Source organism: Hemiscyllium ocellatum, chromosome 1 (genome assembly GCF_020745735.1).
Source record: "Hemiscyllium ocellatum isolate sHemOce1 chromosome 1, sHemOce1.pat.X.cur, whole genome shotgun sequence".
Classification (NCBI taxonomy): Eukaryota; Metazoa; Chordata; class Chondrichthyes; order Orectolobiformes; family Hemiscylliidae; genus Hemiscyllium; species Hemiscyllium ocellatum.
This window is the reverse complement of record NC_083401.1, coordinates 143400630-143413488: the sequence shown is the minus strand read 5'-3', so window position 1 is coordinate 143413488 and position 12859 is coordinate 143400630. Positions and strand designations below refer to the sequence as shown.

General features: G+C 42.0%; 1 protein-coding gene across 5 annotated transcripts in view; it reads left to right on the top strand.

The window, feature by feature from the left end:
* Positions 1-12859, top strand: part of alpk1 (alpha-kinase 1) — a 137546-nt gene that overhangs the window by 12239 nt on the left and 112448 nt on the right. The window contains exon 2 of one of the 5 annotated variants that reach the window (XM_060826608.1): positions 2486-2634. The exons of 3 other annotated variants lie outside the window; for them this stretch is intronic. The gene's annotated coding sequence lies outside the window, so the exon portion shown is untranslated. Of the gene's footprint in view, positions 1-2485; positions 2635-6002; positions 6092-12859 lie in introns of those variants that run through there. One more of the 5 variants, XM_060826617.1, reaches the window with a different exon arrangement.

Genomic DNA, 12859 nt, shown 5'->3' with positions numbered 1-12859 from the left:
ACTGGATAACACATTTGCTAAATTATAGTGAAGTTCCACGATTTGCATGGTTGCCATTTGCAAGTTTACTTAACTACCCAAACCATTCAGTGTACTAATTCACCCACTGCCACCCCAACCTTCACTTTCAAAGGGTGCAACTTATTCAATTGGTCCTTTTATTTAAGAATGGTCACCATTTACTCACCTTGCCCTTTGTGAGTTCTTCCAAGAATGCAACCAATGTGAAAACTGTGAATTTACTAGTGGTAACATTCAGTAGCAAGTAGAAATTAGTTTCTATAAATTACAGTTAAACTCGAAAGAATGTGTTGTTAATTTTTCCTAATCTTCCAGGAAACAAATAGAAAACTTAAAGGAAATGTCAAAACAAGAACTGAATTTAAAAAAGGGAAGATGTCGATCATGCACTGAAACTGTATTCCCTGGATTGGAAATGGTGCACTGCTTGCCATTGTTTCCTATGTTGTATTCTGGAGTGTTTGAATGTGAAGTTTCATTGTTATGACCATTGCACTGCTGGAGGAGAGCCTTATAAGAAAAGTGACACATTTTATGCATCTATTTTTTTATTTAAAACATTTTTCCAGTATGACGTCTTTATATTATTAATGTCCATTATTTTAATCTTCTACTGTACATATTGTATTTTTGGAAGCTATTCAACTGATTCCCATTATAAAATATTTGCATCATTTATGAATTTGCCATTTGCAAAGTTTTCCAGAAAACTGGGATGTCACAGCAATCAGCATATGGCAGAAAGCAAAAGTGTGCAGTTTTGACTTCCGAGGTGCATGTATATAAGCGTATGTTTGTGGGATGGTAGAGAGTTTAAATGATTACAGTTTTGGTTAGCAGGGATTTGCTAACTTCACCTTTATGAAACACAATTGGTGAGATGTCTTTTTGTAGACACAAGGTGGCACACGGCTTTAGTAAGGGGTTTGATAAGATTCCCCATGGTAGTCTAATGGAGAAAGTGAAGTCACGTCGTGTGCAGGGTGTTCTAGCTAGGGGATAAAGAACTGGTTGAGCAACAGGAGACCAAGAAGTAGTTGAAGGGAATTTCTCGAAATGGAGAAAGGTGACCAGTGATGTTCCAGAGGGATCAGTGCTGGGGCCACTTTTGTTTGTGATATACATAAATGATCTGGAAGACAGCATTGTTGGTCTGATCAGTCAGTTTGCAGATGACACGAAGATTGGTGGAGAAGCAGAAAGCATAGGGGGCTGTCAAAGAATACAGCAGAATATAGATAGACTGGAGAATTGGGCAGAGAATTGGAAGATGAAGTTCAATCCAGGCAAACGTGAGGTAATGCTTTTTTGGAAGTCTAATTCTCGAGCCAAGTATTCTGTAAATGGAAGAGCCTTGGGAAAACTTGATGAGCAGAGGGATCTGGGAATTCAGGTCCATAGTACCCCAAAGGTGGCTGCACAGGAGGATAAAGTGGTCAAGAAGGCATATTGTATATTATACGGGTATTGAGTATAATAGTTGGCAGGTCATGTTAAAATTGTATAAGACTTTGGCTTGGCTGCACTTAGAATACTGTGTACAGTTCTGGTCGCCACATTACCAAAAGGATGTGGATGCTTTGGAGGGGGTGCAGAGAAGGTTTACAAGGATGTTGCTTGGTATGGAAGGTGCTAGCTATGAAGAGAGGTTGAGTAGATTAGGATTGTTTTCACTAGAAAAAAGGAAATGGGGAGGGAAACCTGATTGAGATCTACAAAATCATGAAGGGTATAGACATGGTAGACAGAGATAAGCTTTTTCCCAGGGTGAGGAATTCAATACCAAAAGGTCACGTGTTCAAGGTGAGAGGTGAAAAGTTTAAGGGGGATATATGTGGCAAGTACGTTACACAGAGGCTGAGAGGTGCCTGGAACACATTGCCAGCAGAGGTAGTAGAGGCAGGCATGGTAGATTCATTTAAGATGCATCCGGGACAGATGGATGAATAGGTGGGGAGCAGAGGAATACAGATGCTTAGGAATTGGGTGATAGATTTAGACAGTCGACTTGGATGAGCTCAGGGTTGGAGGGACAAAGGTCCTATTCCTGGGCTGTAAATTTTCTTTGTTTGTTCTTTGAAGGCGGTACGTTGAGATGCAGAGGGGATAACAACTGCGGAGGATGTGGCAGTCAACATAAGGGGTTTTGCGGGGCAGGGGGCTGCGATATGATAGATTATGGGAAGGAAAAGGGTAATGATCCAGGAGAATGGGTCACTGACAGTCAGCACCACCATAGCTTTGATGGGAGGACAGCGCGGTCTGGTCTGATAGCTCAATATGCTGTAGCTCATGGATAAAAAGTGGAGATGAACAATTAAATAAAGGGGCGGGTGGGAATGTGGGAAACATCTGGGTTGATGGGTGAGCAACCAAGAGTGAAGTTCAAAGATTGGTGGTGGGCAATCACTTCAACTGAGAGCTGAGTCTGTAACTCCCTCCGTTTCCTTCCATTGTCATCCAGATTGTAAATCCACAATGGGATTTCACTGTCAGCTCACTGGGAGAGGGGAGCATCGGTGCTTCATTCTATGAGGATGGGGACTGGAGCAAGGAGCAGGGGAAGCTCAATTCACACCTCGCACAGTGAAACATCACACACCACTAAAGATGGTGAGACTCTGTCCCTTCGTTCTTGTGCTTGCAGCCAGAATGGCATCCACCTGCTCATACAGCAGTTGGTGATGAGTAAACATTTATTTATAGATGTGTCAACATATTTACAACAAACTTTCACCCCATGCTGGCATGTACCCTCAGAAGGGTCTTCTTCCTTTCCCTTCCACCATGTCTTAGCGTGGTCTCAGTTGCAGAGTTGGGTTGGAGGGAGCCTACCCTACCCTGAAGCTTGGTGGCCTCTGAGTTTTGGCTGTACAACCCTTGAGTAATTTTTATTCAGAGGGTCAGGCACACTGAGTGTCCTCTCCCGAGGTATTTGCACCCTCCTCGGGTTTGACTGCCTGTGTTGGTCCAGCTCTTACTTGGTGCCTATAGACTTTGCCCGGTCTCCCTGCGGAGATAGGGCAGCTGGAGTGAGGTGGAGATCCCTGGGTCCCCTGCCTCCTTGCTGTCAGTGCTGAGCACCAACAGCCAGACTCTGGGGAGACCAGGGCCCACAATGTATCCTGCAGACTCTGCAGCTGCTGGATCTGGTTCTCCATGGAGGAAACCAAACACTCCTCTGCCAGAGGCAGCAAGTTCCAACAGCATTGGCGCAGTCCTCTAAACATTGAGTCATTTTACCTAGTCACTAGGCCAAACCTACCTGCTGCTCCTCTGCCTGGCTTTGCACTTGTATGAAGCCCAAACACCGCGGGATTCTTTGGCAGCCATTCGAGTGCCAGTGACCTGAGGCATATCTTCCTCAATGACCTGTGGAGGTGTGTTAATGATGTGCTCACCAGCATGTTCTCCTGTCTCTAATCTCACTGAAACAGCTACCAAGCTGTCAGTATCTGAGCTGGGGTGGAGCTTAGCCTTGTCAGTGTGGGATCGATGGCTCCATTCTCAAAGGTGAAGGAGATGTCTTGTGGGGCTGCCTTCTGGACAATGACGATGATGTGGATTCCGTTAGTACCTTTGGGAGTCACCACTGAGAATGCATCGCAAATAAGGGCTAGAAGTTCAGGCAAGTTAAGAGCACATCACAGTGTGAGAGGAACACAACAATAGCAGCTAGGACATAGGGTTCTGGTCTCACCGCAGGAACAGTTGTAGTCTTCACTGGCCAGTGCCAGGATTTTCTCCTTGTTGTAGGAGAGGAATCACACACCATGCATCCCAGCAATGGCATGGCGCTCTCCATCCTATTGTGGGTTATTTCTTTCCCTGGAATGAGACGACAGAAGGGTTTGAGCAATATGAAAGTGCTGGCATGACGATTTGTGCCAGTACAGGTGGGGAAACGGTGTCCCCAGTTAGTGAGTGAATAGATAGCGCAGACCTAGGGGTACAGTAGCATTGGACAGGTGAGAGTCACACATAGTGTGTCAGCACAAAATGGCGTGTTTCAAAGATAATGTATTGGCACAAAACAAGTCTGTTTTGTTAGATTCGCTGTTTTGACATATTGTAAAAATTGAATCTCAAAAATGGCCAGATTAAACAAATTAAATCCAAAATACAGGTCTGCTTACAATATTATTTTTGAGATAAACCCATTTTGCACTGTCTTCATCAAACATCCTGAAGAAGGGCTTATGCCCAAAACGTCGAATTTCCTGTACCTTGGATGCTGCCTGGCCTGCTGCGCTTTTCCAGCAACACATTTTCAGCTCTGATCTCCAGCATCTGCAGACCTCACTTTCTCCTTTTCATCAAACATCACCAAGCTATTACTTTGAAATATGTGGAAGACAATGTTTTGTTAAAATGATATCTTAAAACATCCTATTTTGATGGTTCGTAGCAAATTTTATGTTCAGCAACATATCTATGAGTTTGAATGGGAACTCTTCAAAATGCTCAAAATTTGCACTGGAATAAGCAATTGTGCCCAAAGCAGAAACCTTACCTCTTTCCTGTTGAGTTGGAGGTGCTGGTGTTGGACCAGGTGGGGGTCAAGAGTGTGGTGCTGGAAAAGCACAGCAGGTCAGGCAGCATCCAAGGAGCAGGAGAATCAACGTTTTGGGCATAAGTCCTTCCTGACGAAGAGCTTATGCCCGAAACGTCAATTCTTTAGCTCCTCGGATGCTGCCTGACCTATTGTGCTTTTTCAGAACCACACTCTTGATTCTGATATCCAGCATCTGCAATCCACACATTCTACTACTCCTTGGACTGGGGTGGATAAAGTTAAAAATCCCACAACACCAGTTTATAGTCCAACAAGTTTATTTGGATGCACTAGCTTTCTGAGCACTGTTCCTTCATCAGGAGTTGAGGAGGTTAAGATCATGCTCACCGAATTTATAGCCAAAGGAGTTCAGTATCATAGAGATGTGATTAAAACTTTAATCTTTTATAATGGGATACGTTGGTTTCTGTTTTCTGTTTCCTCTTTTTCCTCAACTCTTTCCTGTTGTTATTTTTTTAAAAACCATTTCTCTTCGTTGAGAACTGGTTTATATATTCTACCTCTTTACTTTGATGCAAACAAGAAGTTATGTCAAAGATGCATTTGGAAATGTGATGGATTAATTACAATTCAAATTTCTACTGAAGTTCTCTTGTACGTCATAGATGTAAATTCTTCATTGAATCAAGCAACTTAGGGAGCCTGACAGAGCAAAGCATGGTGGTTCAGTGGTTAACACTGCCACCTCACAGCACCAGGGATCCAGGTTTGACACCAGCCTCAGGCAACTGTCTGTGTATAGTTTGCACATTCTCCCTATGTCTGCCTGGGTTTCCTCTGGATGCTCTATTTTCTTTCCACTGTCCAAAGTTGTGCAGGTTAGGTAGATTGGCCATACTAAATCATCCATAGTGTCTAAGGAGGCTTAGGCTAAGTGGATTAACCATTGGAAATGTGGGGTTAGGAAACTGGGTCTGGGTGGGGTGCTCTACAGAGGGTTAGAGTGGATTAAATGGGCCAAATGGCCTGCTTCCATATCACAGGTATTCTACGAAAACTGTTTCTCTGGCTTTAATCTGAACTGGCCTCCAGGTCACACTCTTGAAACTAAAAGCAGGAGCCACAGCCTTTTGGGCAGGGATCTACTACTGCACGTGATCTTTTGGCAGCCGTGAGAGCTAAATGCTAAGAGAGCCCAGGCACTTTGAGGTCACTCCGAGGAAGTGTTGCAGTGTGTTTATTTCATCTTAACATGAACATACCTCGATTCATTCGTATGTCAGTCACATTAAGGCAAACAAATGCAGTATTAATGCCATATTTAAACAGACGCCAGCACTTAATACCTTGAGGACAGCCAGGACTTCTGCAAAGCTGAAGAAAATTCAGCACGAATAGCAGAAACAGGAAGACTCCGTGTGTCCCTCCCAGGACAGGGTAGAAAGTCCCCTCCCAGCCAGCCTGGTGCCCGAAAGGAGATTGCAGATGAGGTCGACAAATGTGGAATCACCTCAACAACCTGGATCTCCAGGGCCAATCAGCCAATGATCCTAGGTGAGTGCCTGATACCCCCTTTTCCTTCTGGGTTTAAATGTGATTTGCACATGGTAATGTGAGAGGGTGAGTTTGGTGGAGAGGCCTTGACCACATAGACCATCTTTAACATTGCATCGATGATCACTCTGATAGGTCAATGAGTCATGGACTGCTGTGGCAATACTGGCCCTCAAGATGGTTGCCAGAAAGCAAGCACTGAGATCCTGCTGAAAATTCAGCCCTTTTCATTCTTTCCACTGACCAATATTCCCTGATGTATTTAAGAGTAGAAAAAATGGTGCAATTTTATCATCTCAGTTAAAAGTAGGCTTATCACCAAAAATAGCATTTTTAGTAAGAGCAACCAGCCCTAGGAGAGTAACATGATTGAAAATTATTTTAGAAAATTCATACTGAATCATTTAATGGCTTCACTGGTGTATATTTGTCTTATTATTTGTTAATTAAATATTCTTGATTTGAGAATTTCATTTAAAATGTGGTGCCCAACATATCGGCATGGTGGCTCAGTGGTTAGCACTGCTGCCTCACAGCACCAGGGTCCCAGCGACTGTCTGTGTGGAGTTTGCATATTCTCCCCATGTCTGCATGGGTTTCCTCCAGGCGCTCCGGTTTCCTCCCATACTCCAAAGATGTGCAGATTAGGTGAATTGGCCATGCTAAATTGACCATATTGTTAGGTGCATTAGTTAGAGGGAAATGGGTCTGGGTGGGTTACTCTTTGGAGGGTCGGTGTGGACTGGTTGGGCCAAAGGGCCTGTTTCCACACTGTAGGGAATCTAATCTATGACAATTAGCTTAATTTGTAGGGGCTTTCCAAACTAGCACACTGAACTGACTTGCAATTTTGAGCTGGGGGAAATCGTGTTTGTTTTGTCGGCTGTGTCGGATCAGGGCAAACAGAATCCTGAACTAACATTAAAAAACACACTGAAAACATGAGAAGAAGTGGTTTTGAGCAAAGTTCACTAGAATTCCCCTTTACACACTTTGTTTAATAAGGAGACTGAATTGGAGAAGTGGTCGAACCAATGCCTGTCTAATAAAAGCATAGCATCCTTACTTTTAATTTCAATACCAAGTCTACTATAACCTACTCTCTAGCTGGCTCCAAAACATGCTACTCTTAAAAAAATTACGTTGAAAGTATTCCATGAATTCCATCCATGCTATTGTTGCCATTGTTGTTTTTTCACTTTAGATGTAGATTCAAATTATCCATGATTATTGCCATCCTTTCATCACTAGCACCCATTTTTTTTTGTTGTATACTTCTTCCTACGTTATGGTTATGTCATGTTTCGGGGACTGTAAATCACTGCCATTAGAGATTTTCTTCCATAACTGTTCCTCATCTCCACCAAAACTGATTCTACATCCTGTTCCATCCATTCACCAAATGACCTCTACCATTCCTCAAGCCCCTCACACCCCATGCCACTCTGTTCAGCTCTACACACCCTTCATATCTCAGGCCAACGTAGGCCAACCCATTGTTCCATTCAACATTCTTCACCTGCTTCATCTACAATGCCAACTCATTTGTCATCCAACAGTTTCCAGAGAAACAGGGGAAAAGAACAAAGTTCTGTTACTTGAGGTAAAGCATTGCCACTTATAATCTATTGAGAAAAACACTCTAATTCACTATAAAATATTTTGACAAAACATGACAGGTTTGACACCTCTCTGACAGTTTGACATTTAAAAGTTCCAAGGGGATTCAGCAGCTTTAAGACATAATCTTCCGTAATATTAACAATCCAAGGATACCAGATCACTCCAAAGTAATTTTGTCCACCCCACCCACCAAAGATGTACCAGGACAATGTGCATAGGAGTGCCTTGCCTCTCTCCCTGACTATCCAGATGTATAAACAAAATTCATACCTATTCATTAAAGTTCTAATGTGTACATTCTAGATTCCATACCAAGGAGATGCCAGAATCCGTTTTCTGCGGTAGGGCTGTTAGTGACTAAAATGGCAATCTTCAATCATAAACTTTGTATACAGAAAACCCAACCTGAACCTTTTTTTTGTGCTATGAAATAGGCCACTATCAACTTAGGGATGAGGTGATGTATATCCACCAATCCTCCTTTTTATTGTAAGTCTAAAGGGCCATTTGGTTAACAACCATAGAGGATGAACCACTAGTGAGCCTTAATGAGAAGGGAAACGTATCAAGCTACTAGTTACATAGTCTTGGTTATTGTATCTGACTAGTCAGTCAAGAGATTTTGCTGGCTTATCCATCACCATCAGGATCTTGAGTTAAATATCTCTCCTCCTCATCTAAGACTATATGACATTGTCAGATTGAATGGAGCTTAAAACCATCTTGAACACTAATCCTTTAACCTTACACAGTTCCACTCCTATCCTTGTGAATAGGAAGCTCAAACCACGTTGGGAAGTGGGGGTTACGATTTCAGGCCATTTTTAACAATTTTGCCACAGTAGAGATTCTTTCTGTTACAATACTATAGCTTTAAGAAGTGTATTTCTTTTTTCTGTTTTTATGAAGTAAAGTTGAGACAGAGGTACCAAGTGGTCTGCTCCAGGCCAATAAAGTAAACAGCTTGCGAGGCCTTGGTTTATTTTAAAGTTGGAACAACAGGAGCAACATGAAAGGGTGGTATCAGGCTCACACAGAACCAAGGTTTTATCTTAGCTTTCAGTAGTTATTGGAATTTTGAAGCTGCCCTACATTTCTCTCAGCTACGGCTAAAACCTTGAATTCTCTTTTGCTCTGCCAGGATTTTCTCTTGATGTTCTTTCCTCCTTACTTGAAGAACATTGCATGTGAGAGAATCTATTTTACTGAACTTTTCAAAGCTTGTGTTTATGGGATGCTACTATATTGGAACAGTTGCAGTTCAGTGTTAAATAATCAATTATTCTGATATGTTTTCCAATAGTGTTAAAGTTAGACCAATTCTTCTTTCTTTGGTTTGTGTTTTAATGATAGGTTAAGAATAAAGAGTGTTTTGCTTAAAGCTGGTAGTGTAACCAATCAAATTACATCTGGAACATAGCACCTTACACTTGCCATTAAATGAGAAAAATTCAGGCTACATGAAGGCTACCTCCTTGATACATTTAAAGAGGTTTTGATCGGGTTCATAACATTTTCCTCATAGTGAAAATTAGGACCTACCTCTCTAAGCCTAATACACATAAATAATGGTTTGAAGCTTTCAAACTTCACCTTTCATGCAAAAAAGAAAAGTTTGAAGAAGGAACATGTTGTAACTTTGGTACTTTCCTTGGACCTTGACTGTTCATCGTGGTTCATAATGATCAACTTTTCATTGTTTTCTTGTTTTGACAAACGCTACTGAGATTTTGTGAAATTTCCACCTAACTAGCTGTTTGCCATGTTTCAGGAAATTTTAGGTCACATGTTTAAAGTAGGATTTGTGCATCATTGAATCAGTGTGATCCAAACGAATAATTGAATCTGAAGCTAGGAATTTTGTGGTGTGTAACTCACCTCCTGCCTTCCCAGTGTCTGTTCATCCTTTGCAAGTGTGTACCACTGACAAGATGCACTGCAGTAAGTCACCCAAGCACTTCCAAATAGATAGCACCTTGCAAACCCAAAGCATCTGCTAATTAGAAAGACAAGGATTGAAAATGCAGAGCAATACCACCAGCTTCATATTCCCCTCTAAGCCACTGAAAATCCTGTCTTGGAGCTACATTACTATTCCTTCACTGTCAATCGATTAAAATCCTTTTCAACTCCCTCTCTAACAGCACTATAGGTGTCCTACAGCCGTTAAAGTGAGCATACAGGTGTAATAGGTAGTGAAGAAAACAATTGGTATATTAGCCTTTATTGTGACAGGATTTGAGTACAGAAGTCAGGATGTCTTGCTAAAGTTGTGCAGGGCCTTGGTGAAACCACATCTAGAGTACTGTATTCAGCTTTGGTCTCCTTATCTGAGGAATGATGTTCTAGCTATGGAGAGAGCACGCTGATTCCTACAATGACATTACTGATGTATGAAAGACTTACTGTGCTGGTTAGGTCTACGCTCACTGGGGTTTAGAGAAATCAAGGTCTGCAGGTGGAATTTCATGGAAAACAATAAAATTCTAACAGGATGAAACAGACTGGCTGCAGCAAGAATATCCACAAATACCAGGGAGTACAGAAATAGGGATCACCATTTGAAGTTAAGGGGTAGGCCATTTAGTAATGAGATGAAGAGAAATCTCTTCACCAGAGAACGGTGAACCTGTGGAATTCTCTGCCACAGAAAACAGTTGAGGTCAAAACGTTGAATGTTTTCAAGAAGGAGTTAAATATAAGTCTAAAGGGATCAAAGGGTGTGGGGAGAAATGAGAGTTCTGAGTTGGATGATCAACCATGATCACATTGAATGGTGAAGCAGGCTTGGAAGATTGAATGGCCTTCTCCTGTTCCTATTTTCTATTTTTTCAAGTTAAAGACTGAAGTGGTTAAAACACAGTTCACCACCATCTCAAGGACAGTCACAGTTAGACAATAAATGCTGGCCTAACCTGGGATACCCACACCCATTGATACATTTTTAAAACTAGTTGTGTAATTTTCAATATAATCGAAAACAATACACTCAGAACATTTGATTGCAACAAGTTTAGCCTCCATACCTTATGTTTGAAAATTAATGCCAGCAAAAGGCTTTGGTCATGCAATGAATGAACTCATGTCAAATTCTTGTCTCCTGTACTCAATAGAGGTATTAACCCATTCTAAATTGATTAGTACTCCCAGTATATATTGAAGAGAGGAAATTCATATAAGTGCATGAAAGATTTATACAAAAACATCAGACAATGATTTCCAGCAATTAATCTTTACTTTCATATGTAAATGGCAGAATTCTGTACTTAAGAACAGTAAAAGGTAAAGATAGAAATATGTTGTAATATTGGTTGACCAATAGAATCGAAAGGTCTGTGGTATGGAGATTTTCCATGGCCTGGACGAATGTTATCAGTGGAGACCCACAGGGCTACGTTTTGAGATCCCTTTCATTTAATATGTTCATAAATGCTTTGGAGTCAGGCAAACACAAATAATTTAAGATTATGCCAGGCACTGTAAAGGTGGTAGGCTCCTCAGACGAATAAGCTAGACTTGAGAAGGATTTGCATGTGCTTGGGGATCAGGCATTCATGTACCAGATGAGATTAAATGCAGAGGAGTGTGTTACATAAGACAAAAAATATCAAGGAAGAGACGTTTGCTACAATGAAAAGGAATAAATATGGATCATGAAGGAGACCCGGGAAGGGGGTGGGGAGGAGAATGTGGTTTTCATTGACAAATGCTTGGCGTCAGTGAGTAAAGTAAATTTTAAATGCTCTGATACTTTAAATGGTCAGTATTGAGCTAAAAGTCTGAGGTATCTCTCTTGACAAGTCTCACATCCTACTGGATTTCGCTTGTAATTCTGTGCACAGTATTGCTCACCACAGAGCAACAAGACTATTGCAATGATCAAGTGGGTATAGAATAGGTCACCCAAAAAGATTGATGGGATGACGGGTCTGAATTTTGAGGAGCAATTAGGTAAATTAGAGAGGTTCTATAGCTACTGGGTGCCATTTCCAAGCTGAGCAGGGAGACATTAGAGTTTGAAACCAGGAATTGCAGGTTTCCTTGAATGCTGTAGAGTTTTAAAGTTCACAGAGCGTGTGTGTTTTTTGAGGCTCCTGGCCGAAAGGTTTGACAAATTGACGGGTGCCACAGTAGGATTAGTGGTGGTGAGAGAGACAGATGGTAGGAAGGGTCAGGGTGATTACATAGGGAAGGGTGATAATAATGAGGACAGGGGGAATGGATAATTCATACAAAGCCATGAATGATTTTAGGTGGGTCAGAACTGATTGAAATTGCAGATCTTGGGAGGATTTGTCGGCGGTGGGGGGGTGGGGGGGAGGGGGGTGATTTATGGTAGCGGTTGTGTAAAACAAATGTTCATGCAGGTAAGCTTTTCAGATCTGGAGAAAACACTCTGACTCATCTTAGCTGACAGACTGCGAGATAAATGCATATATCTTCTAAATCCAACCTGCTGGAATTTCTAGGCTTGAAAACTGGATGGAATCTGTAAAAATGCAATGTCAGTTCAAATGAAGGTGAGTAACTTCCTTAAGAGGTTTCCATGTCCAACAGATTGTTGCTTCTGTCTGTTCATAGATCATAGAATCCTAAGTGTGCAAACAGGCCATTTGACCCAACAAGTCCACACTGACCCTCCAAACAATCCCACCCAGAACCAATCCCCTATCCCATTGCTTTACATTTCCACTGATTAATGCACCTAACTTACTCATCCCTGAACACCATGGACAACTTAGCATGGCCAATTCACCTAACAAGCACAGGTTTGGACTGTAGGAGGAAACCAAAGCACCCAGAAGAAACCCGCGCAGACACAGGGAGAATGTGCAAACTCTGACAGTCACCCAAAGCTGGAAATGAATCCAAGTCCCTGGATGTGTGAGGCAGCAGTACTAACCACTGAGCTACCGAGCCACCTTTTGTTTTTTTAATTTCCCCCACTGGACAAAGAAAACAACTGCTGAAAATGTGTTGCTGGAAAAGCGCAGCAGGTCAGGCAGCATCCAAGGAGCAGGAGAGTCGACGTTTCCCTTCTTTCAGCTCTGATCTCCAGCATGCAGTCCTCACTTTCTCCTAAAAGAAAACAACTGTTTTGGGAAGCACTTGTCATTTTGACATAGGTCATGGCAAACTGGTTCC